Raw genomic sequence first — 9,229 nt, forward strand, 5'->3', positions numbered from 1 at the left:
TCACTGATTTTAAATCGAGACATAAACTCGACGGTTGCGCTTTATCCAAATCGTTTATAACATGAATCTCTTCCCTTGTTCTCATAAGAATTAATTTTTATAATTTATTAATACAATACTTATTTATAAATTATTCATACAAATCTTTTTTGTATCATTAAACTATGTAAATTCAAAATATTCAAAATAAAAGTATAATATTAAAGAAAAAAAAACTAATCTCACGATTATAGTCAATCCGAAGCACTCTCCTTTGAATTAATGTTTTAAAAGATTTCCCTTAGTTTTCTTTTGTTTAATCACATTTTATAAATCATTTCACATATAAAGAGCATATTTTCTAAATAGATTACTAATCAAGCTCTTGTTCCACAGTGTGAAATTTAAAAATAAGAATAATACTTATATTTCCCCCTTATACATACATACATACACACATATATTCAGACACTCACATACATGTATATATATATGTGTGTGTGTGTGTGTGTGTGTGTGTGTGTGTGTGTGTGTGTGTGTGTGTGTGTGTGTGTGTGTGTGTGTGTGTGTGTGCGTGAGTATGTATGTATTTGATACTGATTAACTGCCGTATTTTTGGAAGGAAGCTAAATAAATTAATTAAAATGAACACTGAGCAGTTGCAATCTCTGTATCAGGGGTTGAGGCATTTGCTCAGATTTCACGACCAGAGACAACGCATAGAGAAGTCTCTTCAATTCCAAAACATTTTCAAATACGTAAATTTTCTATTTTCATATAAATTTAAATGAGAAAATTAAACTAGTTATAATTCATTTTAATTACTTTATTTACCTTTCTATCAAAAATACAGCAGATAGCCAGTATCAAATACATACATACACACGCACATATATATATATATACATGTATGTGAGTGTCTGTATGTATGTGTGCATGTATGTATGTATAAGGGAAATATAAGAATTATTCTTATTTTTAAATTTATCTTTTTTATATTCCCGAACAGTAAATCATACATTTATATTATAAATAAAGTAAAGGTTAGTTTTATTAAATAATAAAACCAAAGCTTTAATTTAAGAAAAAAACATTATAGGTGACACTAGGGGGGCACCACTTATCAATGCAAAGAGTTAAATTTAGAATAAGGGGTCAGTGTAAGGTATATGGTGAGACAATATAGTCAGTTATGGTGGAACTTAGGTAAAGCTAAATCATTTAAAGGATGATTTAGAAGGAAGTTATTCACATTATATTTAAAGATGGCCATATTATATCTCGCCGGGAAGCAACCACACGGGATTTTGTTTCACGTAAAAACAGTTTTAGGGGGAAAAAAACTCTGCTCATAGAATTTTATATAATGAAAATGAGGTAACTTATTGACATAGCGGAGACAGGCTCGTAGCGTCTCTTCTGTGAAAAAGAAGACGCAGAAAGACGAAAACGAATTAGGAAGATGTTCTGTTTCTTGTCAAAGCAGGAAATGTAATCTTAGGATGTCCCATCCCAGATGTGGCAAATCTACTTCATCTTTTGACGTATTTGTAGCGGATTATTTCGGGAGTATGATACTTTCTGGAGAGATAGATCAACCCTAAAATTTCTCTCTCTCTCTCTCTCTCTCTCTCTCTCTCTCTCTCTCTCTATATATATATATATATATATATATATATATATATATATATATATATATATATATATATACTAGCATTTTAAAAAGTTTGACTCATGTCCAGGTAACCTACATTTATAATTTAAGTGTTTAGACTCAAAATTGGCGTGGGAGTCTGCGAAGGTCAATTCTTTCAACTTTGACCTCCTGACCGCTAAATTTTTGCCCAAAAACCGATTAAAAAGTTTGCCTTATGTCTGAATGCACTTCATGTAAAATTTCAAATATTTAGACAAAAATTGGCTGTCTTATTTGGTAGATACCGCATATGTCAATTTTATTTAAAATTTGACCCCAAGTTTTCACCCCTAAGCATTTATTGTTTTGGTCTCAAATTGAATTATAAAGTTTGATCCATGTCACAGTAACCTACATCTAAAATTTCAAGTATTTAGACCACAAAATTAGCGGAGGAGTTTAGTAGAGTTTTCAAAGGTCAAATCTTTGAACCTTTACTCTTTACTGCAAATTTTTTGTCCGAACACCGATTAAAAATATTTCTCAAATATCAGTATCCCTTATGTCAAATCTCGAGTCTCTTGACCGAAAATTATTTGGTACACAGACACACACCCACATACATCACACATTTTCAATTTGTATATATATATATGTATATATATATATACTTTGCTCGGACCTCATGTACTGGTAATAACTGTATGTGCATATGTATATATATTAAAAAAATTTCTCATATCCAGATACCCTACATCTAATATTTAAAGTGTTTCGACCCAAAATTGGCGGAGGAGGTTTTAGAGTTCTCAAAGGTCAAATCGTTGAACGTTGACCTGTTGACAGCCAAATTTCTGTCCGAAAATGAATTAAACAGAGTTTCCCGAATCTCAATATCCCTTATGTAAAATCTCGAGTCTGTAAACTGAAAATTGACAGAGCAGATTGGTAAGGGAAATGTACACACATGCCTACACACACGCGCGTGCGCACACGCGCACAATTTCATTTTTATAGATGTACTAGCAGCTCAGCCCGGCTTTGCTCTGTCCCTAAGCACTGTTCATAACTTTATGTGCATATGTATATATTAAAAAGTGTGCATATGTACGGTAATGCCTTTCTATATAATAGACTTCCTTGACAACCAATTAAAAAGCTTGCCCTGTGTCTGAATGCACTTTATGTAAAATTTCAAATATTTAGACAAAAAATTGGCTGACTAATTTGGTAGAGACCGCACATGTCAATTGTTTTTAACTTGGACCCCAATTTTGACGCCTTAGCATTTATTGTTTTGGTCTCAAATTGAATTAAAAAGTTTGATCCATATCCAAAAACATATATCTAAAATTTCAAGTGTTTAGACACAAAGTTTTCGGAGGAGTTTGGTAGAGTTCTCAAAAGGCAGATCGTTGAAATTTGACAACAGGCAGCCAAATTTCTGGCCAAAAAACGATCAGAAAGATTTTCCCAAATCCTTATATCAAATCTCGAGCCTATAGACGGAAAATTGATAGAGTTATTGTGTAGGAAAATGTATACAAACAGACAGACAGGCAGACCGACCCACACAAACGCGCGCACCTAATTTTCACTTATATATATATATATATATATATATATATATATATATATATATATATATATATATATATATATATACTAGCATTTAAGCCCGGCGTTGCCCGGGTGTTCCCGGGTGTTCTCTCGAGCATGTAGACCGAACATTGATAGAGTTATTGTGTAGGAAAATGTACACAAACAGACAGACAGACAGACAGACAGACCGACCCTCCCACACACGCACCTAATTTTCACTTTTATACATATATATATATATATATATATATATATACTAGCATTTAAGCCCGGCGTTGCCCGGATGTTCCCGGGTGTTTGGCTGTGTATGTTGAGCAAAAAAAAAATTGTGGTAGTAGGAAGGCAGTCTCGAACCCGTACCGCGAAAGAGGAAAAGAACGGGGAAAAAACTGACGTCTTTGCGGTTACGACCACCGCCAAACCTGAACTGACTTACGTTTAAATTAAGTCTAGACAATCGAAAGGAGAGAATTTCTTTAAAAAAATATCGGCGAAAAAAGCGACTGCCTCTGTAGAAAAGTGCCTAGTTGAAGGTGAAGATGTTAATGTTTTTAGACAATTTTTCGATATTTGTCGTATGAAAAGGCGAACTTTAAAACAATACTGATCTTGGTAAAATCTGTCGCCTCTGTCGAAAGTTTAAGGCAGAGATGCAAACATACATACATACATACATACATACATTTATATATTGGTAACTAAAAATTTTCGACCCAAACCGATGAAAAAGGTAGCCCTATCTCTGAATACACCTTATGTAAAATTTCAAATGTTTAGTCCATAAATTGTCTGAGTAATTAGGTAATTTTTTTAAACTTTGACCCCTGTTATGACCCCCTAAAATTTATTGTTTTGTGCTCAAACACCGTTATAAAGTTAGATCCATGTTCAAGTAACCTACATTTAAAATTTCACGTGTTTAGACCAAAAATTGCCGGAGGAGTTTGGTAGAGTTCTCAAAAGTCAAATCGTTGAACTTTGACTCCTTAATCCCAAAATTTCCGGCCGAAAACGTATCACATCGATTTTCCCAAATCTCAGCACCCTGTATATCAAATTTCGAGTCTGTAGACTTAAAATTAGTTATTGCATATGAAAATGTACACACAGAGACACACAGACACTTTCACTTTTATAGATAGATAGATAGATAGATAGATAGATAGATAGATAGATAGATAGATAGATAGATAGATAGATAGATAATGTTTTAATTAAAAATGTTCTTAACGCAAACATTGTGAAACTGAAACTTTAATAAATTTATTTCATTTTATCATACACTACACTCCCCCGGTTTTCCAGATTCCGACGGTTTAGTAACGCTCAGTAACTTAATGTTTGATTCAGCTTGTATAATGCTTTGCTGCTCCGTCAGACCTAAAGTTAACAGAATCTAATTATCGGCAACAATTTTTCGTAATAAAGAAACACGGTAATCTTGTTCCACTCGCAGTCTCTGAATGAATACTTACTTGATTATAATATAGTTATATGGCATGTAAACTGATCATCTAAGAAACTATTGCAAGTCAAAGTAATTAATGATGTCAAGTATAATACATATTATCGGGTTAACAAGAAATTTATTGTGGTTTTTTACTTTTAAATTCAGATGAACATATTTCTGTTCAAACAAGGGGTTATTTATCAAAATAAGCATTATAAGAATGAATACACTTTTGCCAACGCAAAACAAGTGTATTCATGCCAGAAAAGAAAAAAATATTGCCTTCTGATGGCGATGAAGTCGTTGAAGGCGTTTTTGATATCGCTAAGGTTTCTTAAGGATTTCTCACGCAGAAAGTTGTCGAGATGCAACGAAAGTGGTAATCGGTAAATGAGTGTTCTGGAGATTATGGAAGATAAAGCACAGTTTTGTAGCCCAATTCTTCAAAGTCGGTTTAGCAACGTGCGGTCGGGCATTGTTGTTGAGAAGAGTTGGGCCTTTTCTGTTGATTAATGCTGTAGCTCTCAGATTTTCTGATGCATTTCATCTATTTATTGACAGTACTTCTCCGCCGAAATGGTTTCGCTTGCTTTCAAATAATTGCAATGGATGCATATCACTGCACAGTCAGCATGAACTTCTTTTGGTGCAACTCTGGCTCCGTCGGCGTCTAAACACTGATCTAAGGAACCCACTTTTTATTGCAAGTCATAAACCAATCCAGAAGCGGGCCGTTCTTGTTGCGTAAAACAGGAAAGTGACACTACATAACGTCGTTTCCTTTGGTTGTTGTTCAATTCGTGAACCATCTTTTTCAAGTTTATTGGTCTTACAGAGTCAGTGTTGAAATTCTTTGATTGAAGGTTCCGAGGCAACGATAGTTGTTTGTTGATAATTCTAGTGTAATCAGACTTCAAATTTACGAAAATACAAAATCATTTCGAAATCATTTCAGATCAGTTTAAGTTTCAGTGGCAAATTCTCATCCGTAAGTAAGTTTCAACTTTGTGTGTGCAAAAAAAAACAATTATAGTCTGACTTTTAAGCAGAAACATCGAACGCGCCCTTGCCTTATTAAAGAACTTACTCTTGATTTTATACGCTGAGCCTTTCTGCTTGTGCAGTGATCAAACTTATCAAGTGCACTTGTTATCCTAAGCTGTGGAAGTGTGTTATCTTTGGTCAAAATCGAACTGTTTCTTTCTTTAATTGGATTTTCGATTATCGATTTTCAATATTATCGGAGGCACACTGACATAAAACCTATCTACGGACAAAAGTACATTTGTGTGAAATTTAAAATTGGCCCAGCCGTTTCAAAGTCCATAGGGAACAGACTCACACATACACACACGAAAGTGCCTTTTATATATATGTAGAAATATTTTAATTTTTTACGGGTTATGTATTTGTAGTTCCTAGTAGGGTGAATTTAGAAATTCAGAAAACTTTCAATCTTTTGTGAGTGCACTTGTATATAGTATGTATATTCTCTAAGTTTTCCTTCTCTAGGGAACATACAAATACATGCAAAGACTATATTCGAGAAAATGTTTGAAATTCTACAAAAAGATATAACCATTAAAGTATGCATAGATTAGAAAAACACTTAGATATTATGATAAGGTGGTTATCTAAGGACGTATTGCAAGTCAAAATAATTAATCATGTCAATTGTAACACTTACTATTATTGGTTAAAAATGAGCTTCATTTTTTTCGCCGAAAAGTGGTTTCAATATCGCCATTTGGAAGTCGTTTCAATATCGCCATGTAAATTTCTCTTAAATCTGCCTTATATCAGGTAGAATTAACTGACTGAGATTCGGACAGAGTAAATGTTTAAATTTATTGATTGCGGGTTTCCAGACAACGAAACTGGTTTATTTATAATTCGGGGGTAAGCAGACTTCAAATTGACAAGAAACACAAAATAAATTTGAAATCCTAATTCTCCATTTCCGATTAGGTTAACGCTCAGTGCTAAATGCTCATCTGTATATAGTAAGTTTCAGAATTATTTGCTCAAAATAAAAAAATTCTAGTCTGATTTTTAAACAGAAACATTCATTTCGAACGCGCCTTGTCTTATTAAAAAGCCTACTGTTGATTTTTTACGATGAGCCTTTCTGCTTGTGCAGTGATAAAACTTCTCAAATGCACTTGTCATCTTAAGCTGTATAAGGGGTTTATCTTTGATCAAAATCGGTGTTGTCTGGTGCTTCCCCTCCTGTATAAAATTATAGTACGTCCAACCCATTACCTCATTTTAAGAACGGCTTTCGGAATGGACACCCCCAAGGACGACTTTGTTGTAAGTAAGTAGGGAAAAGGGAACAATATAAACAGAACGGTTTCTTTAAATAATAAACAATTCTTCTTTATTATAAATAATGTTTAGAGAATTCTGTTTGTATTATAAACAATATAAATAGAACACTTTAGAGATTGAAACAATATAAACCTTTTTAAATTTTAAGGGTTAGACGACATAAACAAAAACAGAAACATGTTTTTTGTTGTTTCATGATTTTGAAATAAAAAATTTTTCGCAGACAATTGTTGAGATATATACCTAAAAGGAACTAAGATTGGGGGAACTTAGGTGAAAGCATTGTATTATGTTTTGAGTCGTAATTTCGATGTGAAATAAAAACAAAAAATTCAATAATAGTACTCACAAACATTTTCACAATACATACCTAAAAGTTTAAAAAAAAATGGCGAATTAGGCAAAAACAATGTATTTTGGTTGGTGACCTATTTGTGTTCCCAAATAAAAACAAAACCTGTATTAATAGATAGTATACGGGCAAGCCATAAGAAAAAGTGTTTTTAAAAAATTAAACACCCCCTATAAAAATTAAATAGCAGAAAGTACGCATGCGAGCGCCAGTATATGGAAGATTAGCTGCATTTTGTAGGTTTAAAAGTGTAACGCGTGTAGTGAAAGGGTGTTAAAAAAAGGAATGCTTTAGTCGACTAGGCAAAGACAAACGTACGACGTTATCGCCCTTGAAAGAGCGGCTTTATACATCTGCCATTTTGTAGTACAAATATCGCGACACTTCCATCCTTCTCACTGCTGTTCGGTTTATATGTGATATATTTTCAAATTAGTTTCCCTGATAATACCTTTATTAAATATATTATTTTAATATTTTTCAGTTTAATTATGTTTTTAATGTTATAATCTACTGTATTAATATATAACATATTAAGCTGAAAGACATGGTTTTATGAAATTTTTAATTTTGATATTAAATGATATATTTTCAAATTAGTTTTCGTTATAATACCTTTACTTCATATATTATTTAAAAGAGCGTATTTCACTTAATTTAATCGTATAAATTACAATCGTTTTAACAAATTATGTCTTTTTTTCCAAACGTTGAATACAAGATAGAAAAAGCAAATGTTCACATTTTTCTTATTTTAATTCTAGCTAGGCTGAAAACATCTCGCAATGTCAATGAAGCATTTGGTCCAGGAACCATTACTAAATACACAGTACAATGATGGTTTAATGAATTTCGTGGCGACGACGAGAGTCTTGATAATGGGCGTAGTGCTCAGCCATCGGAATCGGACGTTAACAACGATCAATTAAGAACCTTAGTCGAAGCCAATCAACGCACAACTGTTCAAGAATTTGCTTCTGGATGCGACGTAATGTATAGGATTATTTGATCCAATTGAGAGAGATTAGAAATACAAAAAAAACGATAAATGGGTGATTTACAAATTGAACGACAACCAAAAATAAATGCTGTTATGAAGTGTCATCTTCCCTTCTTTTACGCAAAAATATCGCGTTTCTCGATCGAGTTGTGACTTGCGATAAAAACTGGGTTCTTTACGATAACTGGCGACGCTCAGCTCAATGGTTAGACGCTGACGAATATCAACGACACTTCCAGAAGTCAGATTTGCCCAGATATGTTCATCTAAATTTAAAAATCAAAAACCGCAAGAACTTTCTTTTCAGTCTGAAACCAAATTTATGCGCATATACTTATATATATATATATATATATATATATATATATATATATATATACTTATATATATATATATATATATTGATAATATATATATATATTGATAATATATATATATATATATATATATATATATATATATATATATATATATATATATATATTGATAAAATATATAAAAAGCCCTGTTGAATGTGTTTTTCCCGTGCGACTGAGTGTACTGTTATTGAGAACATATTGTAATATATTTCATTTAATATATTTTCTTAGTTATTTTTTTAATTCCTGGACTTCATGTGTTTTTAATTCTTTAAAGATGTTTCCTTTTCCTTTCCTATCTATACTATCAACATATGTGTGACGGTCTATAATATTTCTATCTCTCTGTTGATTTGTATGATACAAATATAGGCATTTTGCACAATGAAATATGTGTAAGACGTTTATTGAAAAAGTTGATATAAAGCTTTCCATATTATATAATGAAGATAATATACAAAATAAAGATATAATAGTCATTATTATGGATTGGTTTTTGTATGAAATATAATGTAAATTT

The sequence above is a fragment of the Euprymna scolopes genome, chromosome 32 (genome assembly GCF_053919585.1).
Source record: "Euprymna scolopes isolate OS-2025 chromosome 32, ASM5391958v1, whole genome shotgun sequence".
NCBI classification, from domain to species: Eukaryota; Metazoa; Mollusca; class Cephalopoda; order Sepiida; family Sepiolidae; genus Euprymna; species Euprymna scolopes.